This window comes from Macaca nemestrina, chromosome 2 (genome assembly GCF_043159975.1).
Source record: "Macaca nemestrina isolate mMacNem1 chromosome 2, mMacNem.hap1, whole genome shotgun sequence".
Classification (NCBI taxonomy): domain Eukaryota; kingdom Metazoa; phylum Chordata; class Mammalia; order Primates; family Cercopithecidae; genus Macaca; species Macaca nemestrina.
Window position 1 is genome coordinate 2,500,734 of NC_092126.1, and position 22,402 is coordinate 2,523,135.

General features: G+C 49.0%; 1 long non-coding RNA gene across 6 annotated transcripts in view; it reads right to left on the bottom strand.

Annotated features, from left to right (window-relative positions):
- Window positions 1-18,846, bottom strand: part of LOC105470796 (uncharacterized) — a 66,565-nt gene extending 47,719 nt beyond the window's left edge. For 3 of the 6 annotated variants that reach the window (XR_011619500.1, XR_980754.2, XR_980752.3), the window contains exons 1-5: window positions 18,364-18,846; window positions 16,826-16,919; window positions 12,255-12,979; window positions 10,826-10,991; window positions 9,656-9,751 (exon numbers count right to left, since the gene is read on the bottom strand). This is a non-coding gene — a long non-coding RNA (uncharacterized lncRNA). Of the gene's footprint in view, window positions 1-462; window positions 4,363-9,655; window positions 9,752-10,825; window positions 10,992-12,081; window positions 12,980-16,825; window positions 16,920-18,363 lie in introns of those variants that run through there. The other 3 variants (XR_980751.2, XR_003015686.2, XR_011619501.1) reach the window with 3 other exon arrangements.
- Window positions 18,847-22,402: the final 3,556 nt, after the last annotated feature.

Consider the following 22,402-nt stretch of genomic DNA (forward strand, 5'->3'; position numbering starts at 1 on the left):
CAGAGGTAGATATTTATAACATTTAAATCAATGAGAGATTGATATGAAGAATATGGAAGGATCTTAAACATTTATGACTGTAATTAAAAATGAGGAAAGGGCCTGGGTGCGGCTCACGCCTGTAATTCCAGCACTTTAGGCAGTTTATGAGGTCAGGAGTTCAGGACCAGCCTGACCAATATGGTGAAACATGACTCTACTAAAAATACAAAAAATAGCCAGGTGTGGTGGCGTTTGCCTGTAGTCCCAGCTACTTAGGAGGCTGAGGCAGGAAAATCACTTGAACCCAGGAGGCAGAGGCTGCAGTGAGCCAAGATCGTGCCACTACACTGCAGCCTGGGTGACAGAGCACGTCTCCATCTCAAAAAGAAAAAAAAAAAAAAAATATATATATATATATATATATATGTATGTGTGTGTGTGTGTGTGTGTGTGTATATATATATATATATGGAAAGGATATAAACAGACATTATACAGAAGATGAAATTCCAAAAAGCTAACAAGGTGGCATAGGTCAGTTGTGCTGAAGCAGACTCTGAGCTGGGGAGTTGTGAGCAGGAGGTCTACATGGGAGCGGTCTCAGCAGCAACGCGGTGAGGGAGTGAGGAAATCAGCATGGTGCTGGGCAGAGCGAGGATCTGAACTGTGATGTGGGTACAGCACAGGCCTTGGCTGGTCCCACGGGGGAATGCTGATGCTGGCATGTCTTTTCAGAGATGTCCTGAATTTAGGCAAGGGACTGGGGCTTTGTACCCCTGCAGTGACTAGCCTCTGGATGGAAGCTGCCCCCACGGAGAGCTCATAAGCGTGGGTGAAGCTGCTCCTGGGGCTGAGGGCAATTCCCGGGGACGGTCTCACCTGTGAGCCATTTACAGCCAGCACTTTGGCAGGAAGGGGCGGGGAGGGGTGAGGGGAGGCACAGGTTTTAGTCCTGGGGCTGGAACCAGAGCGGTATACCATGCATCTACCAGGAAGAAAGATTCAAAAGTTTTAGTAACAAAAAATGAAAATTAAAACAACAGCAGGATGTCACTGTATGCCTTTTATATTGGCAAAATATAGAAATACAGGTAATGCCAAGTATTGGCAGGGATGTGGGACATAGCCACCCCTGTACCCTGCTGGCGAGAGGACAGATTGAGAAGAGTCGGCACTGGCAGTGTTCTGGGGCACACGCAGGCATCGTTAGTCACATTCAGTAGAACATGTTAGCAGTGCCGCCACGAGGTATACATCCCAGGCCGCTCTTACACAATTCTGTAAGGAGAGGTGTATGCCAACGTTGCCTGCACAGGAATTAGTGGTGGGAGCTGGAGACTACCTGAGTTTCCATCACTGAGATGGAGAAATAAAATACAGTGAATGCAGGCCAGGGAGTACAATGCAACAGGACTGAGGCAAAATCATAAATGTACACATAGCAGCATAGACGGATCTTAAGAACAGTGAAAAATGGGGGGAAAGCATGAAAAAGGTTAGAAAGAATGAAATAGAATGTGTACATAAATTTAAAATACTGCAAATGCTATTTGTGTGAAAATATGCAAACAAAAAGATACACATGATACACCTAGGAATCATCTGCAGTGAGAGAAGGAAATGGAATTGCAGGATGGGGAGAAAAAGGAATAAGGAAGGAAATAATTCAGGAGGGGGTTTCCCAGGGACCAACGATGCTGACATCCATGAGCCAAGGAGTGGGAGGAACTCAGTTCTCTACATCTGACTTCTAAAACTAGCAGCAGCAACCACCACACCACCGCCGTTTGAGCCCCAAGAAAGCAAGCTCAGGTTCTGCACCTTCTCTGTCTCTGAGATCTCCCCTCAAAGGAAAATGGCAGAACGCTGCCACACATTACTCCTCGCTCTTACTCAATGAAATGACGCCCACCTCTGGTCTCCAGTGGGCTAAAAAGGTTGGCACCTGCACAGAGGTTCATGCCCCTCGAGGCAGAATGACTTTGCTGCAGGGAAGGATGCTTTCCATTCTCTTTCACACGAACTCTCCCACCTCATCCCAATCAAGTCACCAACCAGACTGAAACGCAATAGGCATGACCTCAATGCTTCCCTTTGATCAGGACCCTCACGGCAGACAGAGGAGACAACCAACTCAGAGTGAGGTCTTAGACCTTGCCCACCAGGGCCGGGCATGGGGGCTCAGGCCTGTAATCCCAGCGCTTTGGGAGGCCGAGACGGGTGGCTCACCTGAGGTTGGGAGTTCGAGATCAGTCTGGCCGACATGGAGAAACCCTATCTCTACTAAAAATACAAAAAAATTAGTTTGGTGTGGTGCACATGCCTGTACTCCCAGCTACCTGGGAGGCTGAGGCAGGAGAATCGCTTGAACCTGGGAGGCGGAGGTTGTGGTGAGAGGAGATCACGCCATTGCACTCCAGCCTGGGCCACAGGAGAAAAACTCCATCTCAAAAAAAAAAAAAAAAATTTGCCCACCTGGGAGAGGGCCCACAACAGTGAAGTGACACTGGCTTGACAGGTTCTCTGCACTGATGGAGAATGAACTTGAACCCTCTGATGAAATCTATCCTGCCTGACCAATCAGTCCCGGAAACCCTGGAGGCCCCGAGAGAGCCGGAATAATCATGAGGCTTGCCAGCTGTTCTTGCGTCCCACTGTGGCTATTCCAACACCCAACTGCTACCCCTGACACCCCCAACCCTATCCCACAAGCATTTGAGAACCAAGACCAGGTTACCAGTCCAAAGTGAGGAACACAGAGATTGAGATCCAGGAGTGCAGAGGAGAGCTGGGCTGGGAGGAGTGAGGGAGGCCCTGCCACTCAGGCTCATAAATGTGTAAAAGGAAAATAAACCTCGGGACCTAAAAATCACTAAGCCAAGAGAAAAGTCAAGCCGTGAACTGTCAGACCTGCCTCCCATTCTATTCCTAGATAAGATAGCTACAAAGACAGGAAGCTACAGACCTCCCTCACAATTTGCCTATGGGGAAATTCCTTGTGGACGAAGCCCAGGCAGAACTCGAAGTCTCCCTCTGAGGCTCACCAGAGACAAATACACATCTAATAGCTTCCTCTGCCCTATTGTTCATGTAAAAATACAGATTCACTGAGCCAGACTAAATTGTGTATTCAGTGGAAGGCTGATCAAGGACTCAAAATAATGCAACCTTTTGCCTCTTATCTACTTCCTACCCGGAAGCCCTCACTTCCAGTTGTCCTGCCTGACAAAGCTGAACCACTGTACATCTTACACATATTGATGTCACGTGTCACCCTAAAACGTATAAAAGCAAACTGTAAGGCCGGGCACGGTGGCTCACGCCTGTCATCCCAGCATTTTGGGAGGCTGAGGCGGGCGGATCACCATTTGTCTGGAGTTTGAGACCAGCCTGTCCAACGTGGAGAAACCCTGTCTACTAAAAATACAAAATTAGCTGGGCGTGGTGGTGCATGCCTGTAATGGAGAATCGCTTGAACCCGGGAGGCAGAGGTTGCGGTGAGCTGAAATCGCGCCACTGCACTCCAGCCTAGGCAATAAGAGCGAAACTCCGTCTCAAAAGAAAAAAAAACTGTATCCCCAATATCCCTGATATCCCCGACCACCTTGGGCACACGTTGTCAGGACTTCCAGAGGCTGTGTCACAGGCGCGTCCTTAACCTTGGCAAAATAAACTTTCTAAACTGACTGAGACCTGTCTCAGACATTTGGGGTTCACAGATGGAAACAGAAAGTCAAGTGGTCATAATAGTGCGCCGAACCCCCTGGCGAGCCCAGGCCCTGACTCCCAGGCCAACTCTCACTTTTCCTCACTATCATAGTGAAAACCACACATTATTACTATTTAAAGGGTCTCTTCTAGAACACCAGCATTGCATTCCACAAATAAGTCTGTAATAAATAGGATCCTGAGGAAAACGGAGAGTCCCAGGATCCATGGTAATGGAGTTGGTATAGGTAGAAATTTTTAATCATTTTCCTTCTGGGTCCAGTAAATCAACTTCTGTGCCTGCCTTAATACTTGATCCTGGAAAGCTCAGGGTACGACGGGTCTTGCTGCTGAAAGGCGTTCTAAGGACAGCAGTTGGTCGGTGATGGTATAAAATGCCTGTGTGCAGGCCTTCTCCAAATGTTAGCTCCCTTCCCTACCCCCATTTTCCTTCTCCTGCATTGTTTTCACTGAGGAGTCACGCTGGAACCCAGGAGATCTGGCCTCTGGTCTTGGCTCAGGTGTCTTTTTACAGCCTGGTCTTAGGCAAGAGGCTCTCCCTCCCTGAAGCCTTCTGTTTCGCTGACTCTGGTTTCTCATGTTTAGAAATGGAGGTAGTATCATCTATCTTGGTGGTACCCAGCCTGGTCCCCACTTCCTTTTTTCTAGCCTCTGGAAAATGAAAAATATTACCTTTTAACTTTTTACATAGAAAACTATAAAATAAGAAGCTATTATTAACCATGATCCAGGTAAGATGTGTTGGCATTAAAAGATGGAGAGGAGGAACATGATTAGAACATAGAATCAAGGGTGAAGCGTGGTGGCTCACGCCTGTAATCCCAGCACTTTGGGAGGCCGAGGTGGGCAGATCACCTGAGGCCAAAGGTTCGAGACCAGCCTGGTCGACATGGTGAAACCTGTCTCTACTAAAAATACAAAAATTAGCTGGGCCTGGTGGCATGTGCCTGTAGTCCCAGGTATTCGGGAGGCTGAGACAGGAGAATTACTTGAACCCGGGAGGCAGAGGTTGTAGTGAGCCAAGATTACACCACTGCACTCCAGCCTGGGTGACACAGTGAATCTCTGTCTCGGAAAAAAAAAAAAAGAAAAAGAAAAACAGAAAGAAAGAAAATAGCATCAATATGGGAACATACTAAATGAGGAGTTACCTTCTCCCATTCCCATCTCCCAGAGTAAACTATTAACAGTTTCTTATCATTCCATCCAGAAAAATTATGCGTATACATTGACATGTCCTGTTTTTAAAAAGTACACAAAATTGGTCATATCCCAAATAGTATTCTCTAATTTATTTTAAACTTAACAATATATTTTTATACATATATAAATCTATTTTATTCTCTATAACTGTTAAATCATATTTTGTGAAATGGACGTACAATTCAGTCCAGGAAGATTGTGAAGTTTCTCTTTTTTTTTTTTTTTTGCGAACACTCGCTCATCCTCTTGCCCCTTGATTTTCTCCTGAGCGTCTGACTTGGCCAGGAGCTGTGATTCAGGTGACAAGTAAGATAGAGAAGGTCCCGTGTACCCAAATGTCCAGGGCAAATTGCTGTGAAACTGTTGTAGGTGACAGTGTTTGCTTGTTTTCCTTACTGGAGAAAAGTTCCAACGTCAATTGCCAGTTTGCCATGTATCTTGATGGCTGAACATTTTGGACAAACTTCAATGTTTTCAATAATAAAATTCCACATTTGGAAAGGACCTGAAGGTCATTTGGCTTAACCTCCTTGAACTCACTGTAGAAATTTCTTCTACAAGCCTCTGTGTTATCATTTTTTTTTTTTTTTTCTGAGACCGAGTTTCACTCTTGTTACCCAGGCTGGAGTGCAGTGGCGCAATCTCAGCTCACCACAAACTCCGTCCCCTGGGTTCAAGCGATTCTCCTGCCTCAGCCTCCCGAGTAGCTGGAATTACAGGCATGCGCCACCACGCCCTGCTAATTTGTATTTTAGTAGAGATTTCTCCATGTTGGTCAGGCTGGTCTCGAACTCCTGACCTCAAGTGATCCGCCCGCCTTGGCCTCCCAAAGTCTGGGATTACAGGCGTGAGCCACTGCGCCCAACCTGTGTTATCATTTACTGTCGCTATATCATAACATCGAACAGCTTTTACTAACAGAAATTCTTCCTCATTTCCTCAGACCAGTCACCATGCAATGTCCCCGCACTGGCCCCGCTCTGCCCTTTGAAACATCCTCGAACATGTGTGTTCCTCTTCCCACACGGCTCTCCAGATGATTGAGGACCTCGCTCACATCCCTGAGTCCACTGTTTATTCATTTAACAAATGTTTCTCTAGAGCCCGCCATGTTTCCAGCACTGAGACAGGCACCTCGCAAACTCCGTGAGGGCAGAGATATCAGTCTAACTTGCTATGTGTGGTAACCACAGCACCTAAAAGGGCTTTCTGTGCAGTAGGCATTTAATACGTATTTGTTGAATAAATGAATGAATACAAAGGTGGATAACATAGTCTCCGTCCTCAAGGAACTCTTAGTGTAGTGGGGGTGGGCGAACAGAACTACAGGCAACTCTAATCTAGGAGCCGGGAGAGAATGTGAGTAGCAAAATCTCAAAGGACAGGCCCCTAACCCAGCATTTGTTACCTTCCCTTCTCCGCTGTGAGGGATTATCCATTATCTTCCCTTCTCCACCACTTCCCTCATGCACTGTGATGTCAGTCACATCATTCTGTCATGGTATGTCTGCGTGTCTATGTTTCCTAACTGTCAGCTCTTTGAGGACAGGGACTGAGTTTTATTTAGCTTTATAACCCTAATGCTTAGCAGAGGGTCTGGCCTAGAGGATGCATTTCTTATTTACTTAGATATTTATTTTATTTATTTGTTTATTTATTTATTTGCTCTTGTCACCCAGGCTGGAGTGCAGTGGCGCAATCTTGGCTCACTGCAACCTCTACCTCCTGGGTTCAAGCGATTCTCCTGCCTCAGCCTCCCGAGTAGCTGGGATTACAGGTGCCCGCCGCTATGCCCGGCTAATTTTTGTATTTTTTTTAGTAGAGATTGGGTTTCACCAATCATGTTGGCCAGGCTGGTCTCCAACTCCTGACCTCAAGTGATCTGCCCACCTCAGCCTCCCAGAGTGTTGGGATTACAGGCGTGAGCCACCATGCCCGGCCCATAATCATTAAATGAAGTGACTGACTGACTGATGGATGGCTAAATGAATTAATACATCAACACTCCCATGGAAAAAAAAAATTGAAGTAACTGCTTTCATGGGATTACATTAGTCTTGCCTGACGTTTTACCAATACAAAAACTTAGTGAAGTAGAAGTGACAGAAATCTTGGGAGGAGATGACCGTGATAACTAGGGCTCCACAGAGCCTCTCTGTTTCGACCAACATTTAATGAGCACCTACTCTGTGCCAGGTGCGCTGCCAGACTCTAGGTCAAGGCAAACGAGACACAGCTCCTGCCTCTAAGGTGCTCCCCGACTAGAAGAGGAGATACACACGGAAATCACGAGGCCGCAGGTGACTCTGACAGGGTGACAAGGTGCCGTGCAGGGTGGGGTGGTCAGGAAAGCCGCCTGGAAGAGAAGGCGCCTGAACGGAGTCCTGAGGAAACTGTCCGGGTCAGGAGATGAAGGAAGGCCATTCTGGGTGGAGGCAGCCACCTGGGCAGGGCCCGAAGGGGTGAGGACAGGCCTTTTTCAGGTACTGCATAGCACCTGGGAGGGCAGGGAGTGGAGGGAGGGGGAGAAGTGGAGGTGGGGCCAGATCAGGAAGGGCCTTATAGGACTGCTAAGGAATTTGGACTTGACCGTGATGAGGCCATGAGGGAGCCATTGAAAGAATTAAAAAATCCCAGGATAATCAGATTTGCATTTTAGAAGATTGTTCTTACAGCAGTTTAGAAAATGGATTAGGCTTGCACAGTGGCTCACACCTGTAATTCCAGCACGTTGGGAGGCTGAGGTGGGAGGATCACTTGAGGCTAGTCGGCCTCCCCAAGTGCTTGGATTGCGGGTGTGAGCAGCCTTGTCTCCCTGGCTACTTCAGTCTTCTGCAGACAGAAGGCTCTGTTAAATTTGCAAGCTACAAGCACCTGAGCCACACGATGGCCCAATCAACCAAGTCACGTGTAAAGCTATCTCTTGGCTGTGAGGAATAAAATCAATATTTTAAGACCTTAATTATTCAAATGCTATACCCCAGAGGTGATTCATAACTTGAGGAGTGCCTCAGTAGGAGAACACGGGCTAAAGATTTGTGTGAACATGGCTTAGCCTGAAATTTCCCATATGCAGTCAGTCAAAGGGCTGACAAAAGATAAAATAACAGAACTGTTCTTACACAGCTTCCCAAGGAGATCCCAGAGGAGCCAGGCTGCTCCTGCTAAGAAGCCTAGACTCAATCAGGAGAGAAGAAACTTGCACTAATGAAGGAGCCGCAGCCCCCCGGGCTCTCCGAGTGCTGGTGTCTTCAAGAATTCCTGCATTCTTTGCACAAAGTGGGGCTGGTAAAGTGGCAGGGGTGGGGCGGGAATGGGGGACAATGGGACTCTTCCAGACACTACCTTTAGAATAAAATGTATGATATTGGCCGGGAGCAGTGGCTCAGGCCTGCAATCCTAGCATTTTGGGAGGCTGAGGCAGGTGGATCACCTGAGGTCAGGAGTTCAAGACCAGCCTGGCCAACATGGTGAAACCCCTGTCTCTAGTAAAAATACAAAAATTAGCTGGGTGTGATGGCAGGTGCCTGTAATCCCAGCTACTCGGGAGGCTGAGGCAGGAGAATCGTTTGAACCTGGGAGGCGGAGGCTGCAGTGAGTGGAGATCTTGCCATCATGCCATTGTGCTCCAGCCTGGGGGACAAGAGCCATATTTCTCTCAAAAAAAAAAAAAAAAAGTAAGATATTTTCTGAGAAAGTGTCAGTAGTCTTGTATCCCTGCCCCTAAGTCATCACTTCGTGCAGGAACTTCAGCCTCCTGTCCTTGGTGCATGCGCTGTTAGGGCCATGTGTCAACCAGCAGGGGGTCGGGGTGGGGTGGGGGTGGAGACGAGGGTGGGGTGGAGGTGGGGTTGGGGCGAGGGTGGGGTGGGCGTGGGTGGGGTGGGGGCGGGGGGGGTTGGGGGTGGGGTGGGCAGGGGCGGGGATGGGGTGGGGGGGTTGGGGGGTGGAGGTGGGGCGGGGGTGGGGGTGGAGATGGGGCGGGGCGGGGGGTGGGGGCGGGGTGGGTGTGCGTGGGGGGGTGGATGCCGGGGTTGAGGGGTGGGTGGGGTAGGAGCAGGGTTGGGGTGGGGCGAGGGTGGGGTGGAGGCTGGGTTGGGGTGAGGGTGGGGTGGGCATGGGTGGGGGTGGAGATGGGGCGGGGTAGGGTGGGGGTAGGGTGGGGTGGGGTGGGGGGTGGGGGGGTGGGGTGGGGTGGGGTGGGGTGGGGTGGGGTGGGGGGTTGGGGGGGGTGGCGGATCAAGTTAAGAGTGTGGATGGGGCCGGGCACTGTGGCTCACGCCTGTAATCCCAGCACTCTGGGAGGCCGAGGCGGGTGAATCACCTGAGGTTGGGAGTTTGAGAGCAGCCTGATCAACATGGAGAATCCCCGTCTCTACTAAAAATACCAAATTAGCCGGGCGTGGTGGCGGCGCCTGTGATCCCGGCTACCGAGAGGCTGAGGCAGGAGAATGGCGGGAACCCGGAGGCGGAGCTTGCGGCGAGCCAAGGTGGCGCCACTGCGTTGAGGCCTGAGCGACAGGATGGTTTGGTGAAAACTCATCTCACTAATGGAGGAAGCAACTAAAGCCAGCCTAGAAAAATAGAGGCGGCGTGGCATGGTGGATGCTCCTGGATGGGCATGAAGCAGCCTTGAGTTCTGAGTCTCAGGCTCTGCCACTGTGTGACCTTGGACGAGACAACGTCCTTCTCAGCATCAGTTTCTGTGACACTAAAATAATGATCATAATCTCCTACTTACTGCGTTCTTGGGAAGATGAAATGCAGTTAAGAAGATTTGCAGAAGCACTTTGCTGTTCCCTCAGACTGTGTATTAGTCAGGACATTGCTTTGGTTTCTGTAATAGACACCGAAATAATAAAGGCTTAAACAAAACAACGTATTTTTCTCTCACATTGAGCCCCACGCTGGTGTGGCTGCTCTGGCCTCTGAGGTCTTCAGAGCCCCGCTCCTTCTGTCTTACTGGCTTCCTTAGCCTGCTCCAAGACGGTTCCCTGCCACGACCACATGCCAGCCGGCAGAAGCGGCAGGGGCCAAGGGAGGGCAAGCCCTGTCGCCATAGCCCAGCACTGTCTACACACTCCCTCCCTCTTCCTGTTAGAGTCCTTCATCACATCTCGCTCTAAGAGAGGCTGGGAAGTGCAGTCGCTTTCTGGGAAGCCTACACTTGACTGAAAATTCCGTGATGAAAGAAGAGGGGATGGACTTTTTTTTTTTTTTGGATGGAGTCACGCTCTGTCACCAGGCTGGAGTGCAATGGCACGATCTCAGCTCACTGCAACCTCCGCCTCCCGGGTTCAAGTCATTCTTCTGCCTCAGCCTCCCGAGTAGCTGGGATTGCAGGCGACTGCCACTGTGCCTGGCTATTTTTTATAGTTTTAATAGAGACGGGATTTCACCATGTTGGCCAGGCTGGTCTCCAACTCCTGACTTCAGGTGATCCGCCTGCCTCGGCCTCCCAAAGTGCTGGGATTATAGGCTTGAGTCACCACGCCTGGCCCTAAGAGATGGACTTTGAGGGACAATTCAAAGTTCCCACTAACTCCCCTATTTGTTTGTCTAATTCCCTTACATCCTCAGGTCTCGAGTTTATGTCACTTCTTTGGGGAGGCCTTTCCAGACCCTCAAGTCTCCATTAGCTGCCCCCATTGCTCCCTTACGCCTCCTTCACAACGCTCACTGCACCTGTACTTTTTGACTGACTCCATTTTGCCATGAGAAGGTAATTCTGTACCTGTGGACTGTGCTTCCTCCCGAGGCCTGCCTGTGGATGCTCAATACATCCACACTGACAGGTAGCAAGGTGCTGTCCCCAGAGGGCTCCGGGAGCTCCTCGGGCAGAGAGCTTCACAGCTTCGGGCCACCACCAAGTCCTCTCCAACCCAGGATTTGTTTGGAAAGAAACTGGTACCTTCTGCCACTTCCTCAGTGGTGGGCGTGCCGGCACCGTATCCTTTTATCTGCTAGTCCTCTCTTCGTGTGGGCCTCTAGAACTGCTCAAGTCCAGCCTCAGATAGCCCATGAGTGGGTGACTGTGCCTTTTCATCATCTTGCTTCGCAGCTCTGTTGTTCAGGATCTGGGAAGGAACAGAGGGTGTTGTGGGAAGAGCTTTGCCCAGCACAGAGGCCAGAATGAAGGACACAGGGAGAGATTTGGTTTTCTATTCCTGGTCTATAATGCAACTAATGGGCCTGAAGCCTGCCCTGTGAAGAGGTGGGGAAGGAACCTCAGTGGAGGATGTCCCCAGGGAGTTGACCCACACCCCCCCTCTGTGGGGGCAGATGGCTCCCCAGGGTCTGGGCCCATGTGAACCCACTGTGTGGCTCCTGGGCCGCTCCCTGGTTCTCCACTTCAGTGACCTCTAGCTCACTCTTTTTTCCTCTTTTCCTTTTTTTTTTTTTTTTTGAGATAGTCTCACTGTCGCCCAGGCTGGAGTGCAGTGGCATGATCTTGGCTCACTGCAACCCCCTCTACCTCCCGGGTTCAAACGATTCTCCTGCCTCAGCCCCCGAGTAGCTGGAATTACAGGTGTGCCCCACCATGCCCGGCTAATTTTTGTATTTCTAGTAGAGACGGGGTTTCACCTTGTTGGTCAGGATGGTCTCAGACTCCTGATCCACTCGCCTCAGCCTCCCAAAGTGCTAGGATTACAGGCGTGAGCCACTGCACCTGGTCTCACCCTTGTTTTGATATAAAACTCATCATTTTCTAAGAAATCTCCTTCTTAGCTCATTTTCTTTGTTCCAAAGAATGTCTTTCAAGAATTTCATCAAACATGACTCTGGTTCTCCTGTTGAGTGGAGGGCTGGAGGGCTGTGACCCGGGGTTGACCTTTATCCCGTCACATTCTGGGCACCCTCCAATTTTTCTTTGATTTAAACTAGAGGGAAGCTTGACTTGGGCTGGGAGCAGTCAGCTCTTTCTGGCAGTCTTCAGAGCTACTGAAGGGGAAGTCACCAGACACCAAGCCCCGGCGGTTGCTAGGTGCTCAGGTTACACTGATACACAAAACGAGGGTATTCAAGAGCCAAGTTCAAGTTTCCCTGCTTATATTTTTCCAGAGAGTTGGGGAGGGAGCAGCCATGTCCTACCCACAGCCCCTGGGAACTCTGCCTCATGTCTGGTATCAAGGGAATCTTTCCTCCCAGTGGTGGCACAGGACTGACCTGGGAACGCACACAATTGCAGCTTCATTCTGGTAGCTGGGCTTTCCCCCCCATAAAATGGCAGTGTCCCTTTAATTCCCTGCAAGTCTCCTCTGTGGAGCTGGCAGTAGGTTAAATGAATCAACTGACCAGCCCTTTCTCACTGGGGGCTCTGGGGTAGAAATTCTTCTTACTTGCTTCAGCTTGTGTCCAGAAACAAAGAACAGTTAAGCAGGGATTAACTTTTCCCTCTGTGGGTTTCTCTGTCCTTTCTCAGAATAGTTCCATGTCTAATTCAGGGACGTAGGTTCCTCTTGGAGCCCCACTTCTTTCCTTCATTGACCATCCATACAGCTGCTGACTGTCCCGGCTGTTCCAGTCTTCCTCACTCCCACTACGGGGAGCAAAGTGTCCCTCTGGGTTGATTTCCCAGCATGGCTCCTTGCAACTCTGATTTTAGCTTCATCTATTTCTCTCCAGCACATACCCTGGACTGGCCCTCTGCACATTCCAAAAACTTTCTATTAATGACATTATTTCCCCAAGTAGCCTTCTTTTCTGAAAAAAAGAATATATTGAACATCTCACACACATATTCTAGTTCTCATTGAGATTTGACAGCAAAGGGTAGTAGAAAAAGTACTGATTTGAGAGTTAGGGTTTCTGGGTTCTCATTCTACCGTTGGCATTAACTAGTGTGTGACATGGAGAAAGTCGCTCCTCTTGGCTCATGGTCCCCTCTATAATGCCAGCGACTCTTTCAAATGCTAACAGTCTAGTGTCTATATTGAATAGTCTTGCCATCCCTTGTGAGTTTGATCGGCATTTTGTCAATCCCCATGACAAACTAGTTTCCAGTTTGGCATGTTTCTGGTGGAGCTGGTCATGATCCATTCTTCATTCTCTCCATTGAGGGTGCCTGAAATAAAAGCCAATGGTTTAATGACAGTACTTGGGATGAGGACAGCTGAGATTAGGCCCAGGACACAACCTCCTCACACTGATATTGGGACCACAGGAGACTGTGGCATCTTGTTCTTGAGGATTCCATGACAACCTGAAGTGTTCATCTCAAAAATGCCATCCTACCGCACCATATTCCTCGCCTCCCAAACTCACACCTTAGGCCAATCCTGAGGGCAACGTAGTAACTGGACATGACCCATCAACTGTGCTCCAGAAAAGGCATCCTGGCTGCCGCAGGTCTGCACCTTCCCTGCTGAGGCGGAGCCTTCGTTCCTGAATTTGTTTGCCAAATTCATGTGTCCCCAAATGGTCCTTCTTATAGAGACGTCTGATTTGCAATCCTTACAACACCTTCATTGCTTTAAAAGAATGGGGGAGATATCTTCTTCTAATTACATTTACAGGTCCCTTTTCTCTCCTATAGAAAACAGACTCAGGTTTTTTTTGGTTGTTTTTTTTTTGTTTTTTAACTTGCAAATATTTCACATTTGTTTGGAGAGCAGATTTCTTTCCAGGTTTTTGGAACGCTGAAGTCACTGACACATGGCTGTTGAGATATACTGTAGCTGAGTGCAAACATCCCCGGTTCCTAGTACAGTCAAACCTGCGTTTTAGGCCATGGTGGGTACAGGGAGGGATGAGCCTGACGTGGAACTGTCCCGGGGGATGCTGAGAATGGCCCTTTTCTGTCTGCAGAGCCCTTGAAGAGGAGATCTGAACAAGGTGTATTTTCATTTGTCTTGAGCCCTCTCACTTCCCGCCTCTCCCCTTACCCTGTCCCAGGGACAAGCTGATTCTACTTCAGATCTCTGTTTAGCAATGTTCCCCTTTTGGGAATAGTAATGGAACAGCCTAGGTCCCGGGGCATCAGTCCTGCCACATTTCTAGTCTGAGTCTAGCCCCACTTACCATTAGGCTCCCATTAGTCTGTTAGGCCCTCTTATCTAAAGGGCACCTATGAAGCAAGACCCAGTCTGGGGAGAACTGGCTGCCAAAGCCAGACACCTCGGGATCCTGCTCATTACTGTGACCTCCCTCGTCCCTGAGTTAAGTCTTAATCTGTGCATACTCGGTGGAAACTTATTTGTCCAAAGTTATTTGTCTATGTTAGTGCTTTAGGGCCTCCAAAAATCTGGCCAAGTTAGGTGGCATTAGAACAAGTATCTTGGCTGGGCACGGTGGCTCATGCCTGTAATCCCAGCACTTTGGGAGGCTGAGGCGGGCAGATCACGAGGTTGGGAGATGGAGATTATCCTGGCCAACATAGTGAAACCCCGTCTCTACTAAAAATACAAAAATTAGCCAGGTGCGGTGGTACACCCCTGTAGTCCCAGCTACTCGGGAGGCTGAGGCAGGAGAATCACTTGAACCTGGCAGGCAGAGCTTGCAGTGAGCTGAGAGCAAGACTCTATCTCAAAAAACAAAAATAAAAATAAAGAAGAGCAAGTATCTCTATTTTTGTTCTCTTGCTGTGCAACTTGGTTGCACTATATAGATGTACCTTTCTGTTGGTTTTATTTGATTCAAAGAGTGATGATCTTACGTTTTATATAAATATTAAATATTAAATTTGCCTGCTTGGTGTGCGAGCAAAACCTATAATCATTAATTTTGGTCAAGTTTAAAACAGTGATTCCCATGTATGACTGCACGTTGGTATAAACACGGCAGCTTTATAAAACTTCCCATGCCTGAGGCCCATCCCCCCAAATCTATTTTAATTGATTTGGAGTAGGGCCTGGGCCTTGATTTTTTTTTTTTTTTTTTTTTTTTTCTGTTTTTAAAAAGCTCCCTGATGATTCTAATTGCAGCCAAAATTGAGAGCCATTGTTCTGAATGATGCCTGAAAAATGTGCTAATTTGGTGTGTGGGGGCAGGGGGACGCAGGGTCAAAGGAGATGTTAAACTGAATTGGCTGACTTGTTTTGTCAGTCTTCAGCCCAGTAGCTGGATAGGAACAAAGTCAAGATTACAGTGCAGTTATGTAAGGTTTGAGGATAAGCCTCTTCTCCTAAAACTGACTCATTACTGCATGTATATTCCATTTAAAGCAATCTAGAGCAATAATGTGGAAATACTGGGTGAGAACCACGTTTTGTGAATATGGTTAGGGCCCAGTAATATTCAATAATCATTCTATGACCAGAATGGAGAAGTGACAATAAAAAAGAAATCTCCCATTTAAAATAATCTGCGCTGGAAATGCCCTAGTGTTTCTCGTAATACCGGCTGCTACTAAGCCAGTAACACACTCGTATTGCCTTGAATTTCAAGACATTACTGTGGTGATCTCTGATGATTCGAGGCTCACATTTTGCCATCTCTTGTCCCTGACCTGAACTTCCGGTTCAGTGTGTCTGAAGGCAGAGTGGGAAGACAATTCAGGTAGCAGAGAAGTGAAAAAAGGACAATCCCTGAATAGGCGAAATGAAGCTCGTTAGCAGTTAGCCCGGAATGAGGCTGATATCTCTCAGCAGGATTTTTCAGGAGCTGGGAATGGTTGGAATTTTTGTTTTCCTTTTCCTGGGAAAGAGAGGCCCGTTAGCTCTCCAGCTGCATTAGAACTTAAATTTGTTTTGTTTGTTTTTGTTTTTGTTTTAACACTGTAGAGGGGACAGTACATTCCAAAAGTTAGAGGACAGCTAAGGGAGATGCGTCCTCTTTAGAGGATATCATGAAGCATATGGTGCCTCACAGGGATGGGGAAGGCAGTTCACAGGCAGGAGCCAAGACAGGGATTAGCTCATAGAAGGCGGCTGGCTGGATGTAGGAAGAGCTGCCAGGTAAAGGGACCCAAGCTTGGGACTTAAAGTTCAGGTCTAGTCGTGTTTTTAAAGAGTTGTCATCTTTCAAATATATAAGTGTAAAGATTTAGGAACTGCCCTCAGGAATGAGGTGCATGAAACTCACAGACAGACCAAAATCCCAAAATCTTTGGTACCTAGTGGACATTTCCCTGGGGCTGCTTCCTGGGCAGGGTGTCTGCTGCCCTCCACTAATAGCCAGGGAGCCCAGCCCTTGGTGTAGGAGTACAGGTTGAAATGCTCAGGGGTTTACCTGATCCCACAGCTTTAGAGGCAAGAAGCTGACATTTAAGGCTTGAATAGTGCTCCTTTTCTAAGTAAATGACAACCTGGAGAAAGGTCTAACTGAACCAGGCGTTTGACATTTTCAAGCTGACTTTCTTTTCAGAGAGACTGGAAGACTGACTCCCATCATACTCTTTCCCAGCCTCCTGGTGGAAAGGGAACCCCCAGTCCCACTGTGGTTCCTGAACATGCCAAAGGCACAGGCACAGGCTCAGCTTGGCTTAGCCTGCGGTCCCTTCCCGAGGGCTGTGTCTTCAGTGGGATGAGAAAGACGTTGGCAGAGGCTTTTAGGCTATGAACACGCCAGGTGCATTTAGTCAACAGTGTAAGCTGAATACCAGAAAAGATAAAGTAGAAAAAAGGGCTGCAAAATTGCCACCTGAGGCAGAACTATACGAGGCTCAGTCCAGGGGAGGCCCTGTTTCTCATGGCCCTTGTCTGATGGTCATGATAAATTAAACATAAACACCAACCCATATGCTAGAAATTGATTTCAACTCATTTACCAAATAAGCAAAATATCGGTATCGATGATGTATAGTTAGATCTCTATTTGCCAATCGATCTCCTTCTGCAGTCCCCAGTCTGTGCTAGACAGAGCAGACCACTTCTCTGTGCTGCCTAAGCAGTGCTTTCCTTGGACCCTGCTGTGCTCACTACTTCGGACAGGGAAAGTGACTCTCCCAGGCTACAATGGACCTGTAACTTACTCATCTTGCAACCTCAGCAGTGGAAGGCTCGTGGTGAACGTCGACGGAATGAACCTGCGTGTCCATGGAGTCCATCTGTTATCTCTAATAAACACTGAAAGTCAAAGAACAAGATGGAATAATCAGGAAACAGAGAAAGCGGTATCATCAGGTAACCAGGAGGTAGAAGCATAAGGATGAAACATGAAATCATTCATAGCAAGTTAGTTTCTCTTCTCCTGGTCACGTCACTCCCCACATCCCCAAAGGAGGAAGTGTAGTGGACAGGTGTTGGCTGAGAGTCCAGAGGACCTGGATCAAGAGTCAGGAGGGTGGTCTTCTCTCTAATTGAACGTGTGGCTTGGAGTCAGTTCCTCTCCTTTTCTGGGCTTCAGTTTCCCCTTCTATAGAATAAGAAGATTAGACTAGGTGGCCTCTCAAAGTCTTTACAGCTCTGATATTTTGTAATTTTATGCATCGAACGCTATAATTCCAAAGTATTAAAGAAAAGGGCAGTACCCCATGGTTTGAGGGGCAGGGACTATAGCACAGACTGCACCAGACCCACCAGCCTTTAGTTCTGGAGGACCTAAGTGAGTGTCAGCTTGAAAACACTCAGTGTTTGAAATGCCAGACCACAGCTGCACAAAATAGGAAAAATCTTGTTAGGAAATGACCACAGTCCGCTAGAGCTGTGGAAAACATTGCCTCAGACAAAAAGGACTTTTCCATTGGGGGAAAAAAAAAAATCAGCAGTATTGTGTCTGCTCATGCCGTCTGCCCCGGCAGTTCTCATCGAGTCCTGCCTACTCAGGTCCCGGGCTCTGGGGCAGTGCTTTTCCACTTCATGTCGGTCCTAATGGTAAATGCAGGTTGTTCTCCTCTTCTGGCCCCAACTGCCCCAGGAATCAGACTTTGAAGTCATTTTAAAATTCATCTTTGGACTGTCTGACTTGTCAATGCTTCCTCCAGAGGCAAAAACCACAACATGCTTTCACTGGAATGATCTCGGGACACCTATTGAATCTCCTGTGTGTGAGGAGATCTCGCGACACCTATTGAATCTCCTGTGTGTGAGGAGATCTCGCGACACCTATTGAATCCCCTGTGTGTGAGGAGATCTCGCGACACCTATTGAATCCCCTGTGTGTGAGGAGATCTCGCGACACCTATTGAATCCCCTGTGTGTGAGGAGATCTCGCGACACCTATTGAATCCCCTGTGAGGAGATCTCGCGACACCTATTGAATCCCCTGTGTGTGAGGAACATGACACCCCAGGTAGGGAAGTGCATTGCTCAAGGTCACATACAGAGGTCAGGGGACTGGGTCCTGAGGCTGGCGCAGGGTTCTTCCCATTTCCAAGCTGTCTCTAGCCACAGGGCCGATTCTCATCTACCTTCCCACACAGAGGTTTCCCGACCAACCAACGAGCCAACCAGCTAACCACCCTGTGCGTATTTCCTATACGCCTCGGACTCTGCGTTCTCTGATGCTCTGCTTTGTAAACAATTATTTTTTCACTGTTCCCAAATGCAACAGTAAACAGTAAACACTCACCTTTGGCGGCAGAGCAGAGCTGGCCTGCTTCTGAGTCCTGCTTCAGTTTCTGGAACTTAAGCCTAGTGTCCCACCTATTCCTTGGAAGACATGCATCTGCTAAGAAGGAGTTGCGTATTTCTACGTGGGGTCCAGGGAGAGATGTCTGGTCAGACCCCAGCTCTGGGCCAGGGTGGCTTTGGTCTGAGCAGTGTTCAGACCTATGCGGGAAGCCGCACCAGGTAGAGAGGAGGCCTCAGCCTGCCCAGGTACCCACCCTGGTGCAGCCCTCTCCGTCTGCCACCATGAGGGCCCCTTCCTGAGGCTCCACAGTTGGGCCAGGTGCAGTCCTTGCCCAGTCAATGCTTTCTGGGCTCACTCTCTCGAACAGGAAGTAGCCCCTTTTGTTCTTAGACCACCACAGATGCAGACAAAGCCCGGCTTTTAAAGAAGAAATTTCTACTAAAATAAAATAGAAAATAAGCAAAACCTAGATATGATCATATTTACAGACTATAATTTTCTAAATAAAATGTTAAATGCATATTTATGGTAGAAAACTTGGAAATAGATATTTTAAGAATCCATAAGCCCACCCATCGCCTAGCCCCGTGCTGCCTCTAACACAGTAGCAAGTAAGCAGGTGTTGCCACTGAGCGTTTGAAATGCAGCTGATCTGAACAGAGATGCACTGTAAGTGTAAAACACACACGGGAGTTGGAAGATTTAGTACCGAAAATGTAAAATATTTCGTTAATACTTTCAAAAATACTCATTACATGCCTGAGATGATAGCATTCTGGATATATTGGATTAAACATATATATATATATATATATACACACACACATATATATATATTTTGAGAGCACAGTGGTGTGATCAGCTCACTGCAACCTCCACCTCCCAGGTTCAAGCAATTCTCCTGCCTCAGACACCCGAGTAGCTGGGATTACAGGCACCTGACACCACGCCCAGCTAATTTTTGTATCTTTAGTAGAGACGGGGTTTCGCCACGTTGGCCAGGCTGGTCTCAAATTCCAGACCTCAGGTGATTCACCCATCCTCGGCCTCCCAAAGTGCTGGGATTACAGGCGTGAGCCACTGCACCCAGCCAACAAATATATTATTAAAATTAATTTGACCTGTTTCTTTTTACTGTTTTTGGAAGCTACTGAAAACCATAAAATTATATATATGGCTCACATCACATGTCTGTTGGACAGCCCTGATCAAGAGAAACCACTGATAACATTTTGGCACACCCGCTCCATTGTGGGGTTTATATATTGAAGAGTCTGGTCATTCTGGCACCTCCCCTCCATTGTGCGGTATATATATTTGAAGAGTCTGGCTCCTGGTTAAACACCTATGTGTGATTTTTCAGGTCTGACTGCAAGCAATGACAGAGGCTTGACCTGGCAGGCCTCCCGGGGAGGCTCCCCTCCCCACACCAGAGCTGGTGCCCAGCCAGCACTCAGGAGGCTCTGAGGGGAGTTAAGGACTCAGCCCCACTGTGCTATGCTCTTCACATGTTTGCATTCTTAGCCCGGTGTCTTCATTCCTAAGTCTCTTTCTCTGAGGCCTTGGGCTGAGGTTTTTTTCAGGTGCCTCTTCTGAGGCCTCCTTACCAGGGGGAGGAGGGAGAGCCCTGAAGACCTGTTTCGCCAGTCTGACTCAGCACCCAGGACTTTCCCACTCTACCCCGCACCCCCACCCCAGGGGCCATAAAACTGCTGGAGCCTTTGGTTGGGGGCTCCCTCAACAGTGAGATGTCCGCCACCTTGGCACCGACCCACCTGACCCTTGAAGGGTGCACTGTTTCATGGGGAAAATGAAACAGGAGAGCCTGTGGCTTCTCCGGCTTTAGCCTCCTATTTATATTAAGACTATCATAGCAAGTGATTAAAGGTGGCACTGGTTTTTTTTGTTTTTGTTTTTGTTTTGGTTCATTCTTGCTGTGATGAGCTACTCTGACATCTGACAGCTCAGCTCTCTCTCCCAGCTTAGCTGAACTCCCAACAGTATTTTTTTTCTTTTTTTGGGGGGGAGCAGGCAGAGTCTCACTCTGTTGCCCAGGCTGGAGTGCAGTGGCTTGATCTCGGCTCATTGCAACCTCCACCTCCTGTGTTCAAGTGATTCTCCTGAGTCAGCCTCCTGAGTAGCTGGGACTACAGGCACACGCCACCACACCCAGCTAATTTTTGTAATTTTAGTAGAGATGGAATTTTGCCATATTGGCCAGGCTGGTCTTGAACTCCTGACCTCAAGTGATCCACCTGCCTCAGCCTCCCAAAGTGCTAGGATTACAGGTGTGAGCCACACAGCCCTCCCAACAGTGTTTTTAAAAACAAAACAGTAATCACATTGAAATACAATTATATCTGTCTCAGTCAGGGTCCCAACAGGAGACAGATGGCACCGTCACATCAGGGTAACTCAGGGAGGTTTTATTTATAAAAAGCTAACTAATAACAAACTTAAGGATGGAGTGGAGGAGAATGAAAAAATAACTCAGAACCCGAGGGCTGGCGGCGGCAGACCTGTGACCATCCCTAAGTCCGAAGGGACCAGAGGAGGGGTAGGCTACCAGAACCAGGAAAGAGAGGCAGCTGTGCGGAGTTGGGGTGCACTTACAGGAAGAAAACGACCAGCCCAGGGCACGGTCATAGGAATGCAGCCAGGGAAATAAGCAGCCTGGAATCCCTTTTCTCCTTCCCCCCGATCTGCTAAGGCTCTTCATTGGCTGACTCCAGTCAGAAGCCGGAGGAGATGGAGTCTGTTGCCCTAGTCCTCTTTCAGTGCAGGAGGCAATGGAGATGGCCAGAGGTGGGAGTACGAGGATGGGGTGAATCTAGAGAGGCAAAGAGCTGACTGCAACCAGCCTGGCCAACACGTCAAAACCCCATCTCTACCAAAAATACAAAAATTGGCCGGGCATCGGGAGGCTGAGGCAGGAGAATCGCTTGAACCCAGGAGGCGGAGGTTGCAGTGAGCTGAGATGGAGCCACTGCACTCCAGCCTGGGTGACAGAGTGAGACTCCATCTCAACAAACAAACAAAAAAAGAGGTGTCTGCGCTTTTTTCTCACAGCATTGCCCTAAGTCATAGCCTAAGTGCCCTATTTCCTTGTTAATGTAACAGATCTTCATCCTTACAGTGACCGAGTGGCACAATTTACTGAGCACCCACCCCATGCGCCAAGCACCCCACCCCATGCGCCGAGCACCCCACCCCATGCACCGAGCACCCCCATGCACCGAGCACCCCACCCCATGCGCCGAGCACCCCACCCCATGCGCCGAGCACCCCCATGCACCGAGCACCCCCATGTGCCGAGCACCCCACCCCATGAGCCGAGCACCCCACCCCATGCGCCGAGCAGCCCACCCTATGCGCCGAGCACCCCACCCTATGCACCGAGCACCCCACCCCATGCACCGAGCACCCCCATGCACCGAGCACCCCACCCCATGCGCCGAGCACCCCACCCCATGCGCCGAGCAGCCCACCCTATGCGCCGAGCACCCCACCCCATGCACCGAGCACCCCCATGCACCGAGCACCCCACCCCATGCACCGAGCACCCCACCCATGCACCGAACACCCCACCCCGTGTGCCGAGCAGCCCACCCCATGCACCGAGCAGCCCACCCCATGCTTCTGTCCTGTCTGGGTTTGTAGCCTGAGGTAGATTCAGAGGACACTATCTGGTGGGGTGTGTCTGCACACACACATGCGCACGCACGAGTATTATGCTCTCAGTCCCTATCAGAATATGCTTCCTTCAATCTTAGGCTAGAGGCACAGAGGCCCCGGGGGCTCACACCCTCCGTTAAGATTGAAGGAAGCATATGCTGATAGGGACCGAGAGTATAACACGGTGCCTTCCATGAGCTGGTTCCTTTGAATCCTGCCCTCATTTCCACTGTCCTCAGCCTCTGCTTTATTGAGATGAGTCCCACACCTCCCACCCACTCCACCCCACTCCTTGCTGGCTAAACACAAGTGCCTGGTGCCCTCCAAAAAAATCGTGAGTCTACGAAAAGGGGGAGTCTGG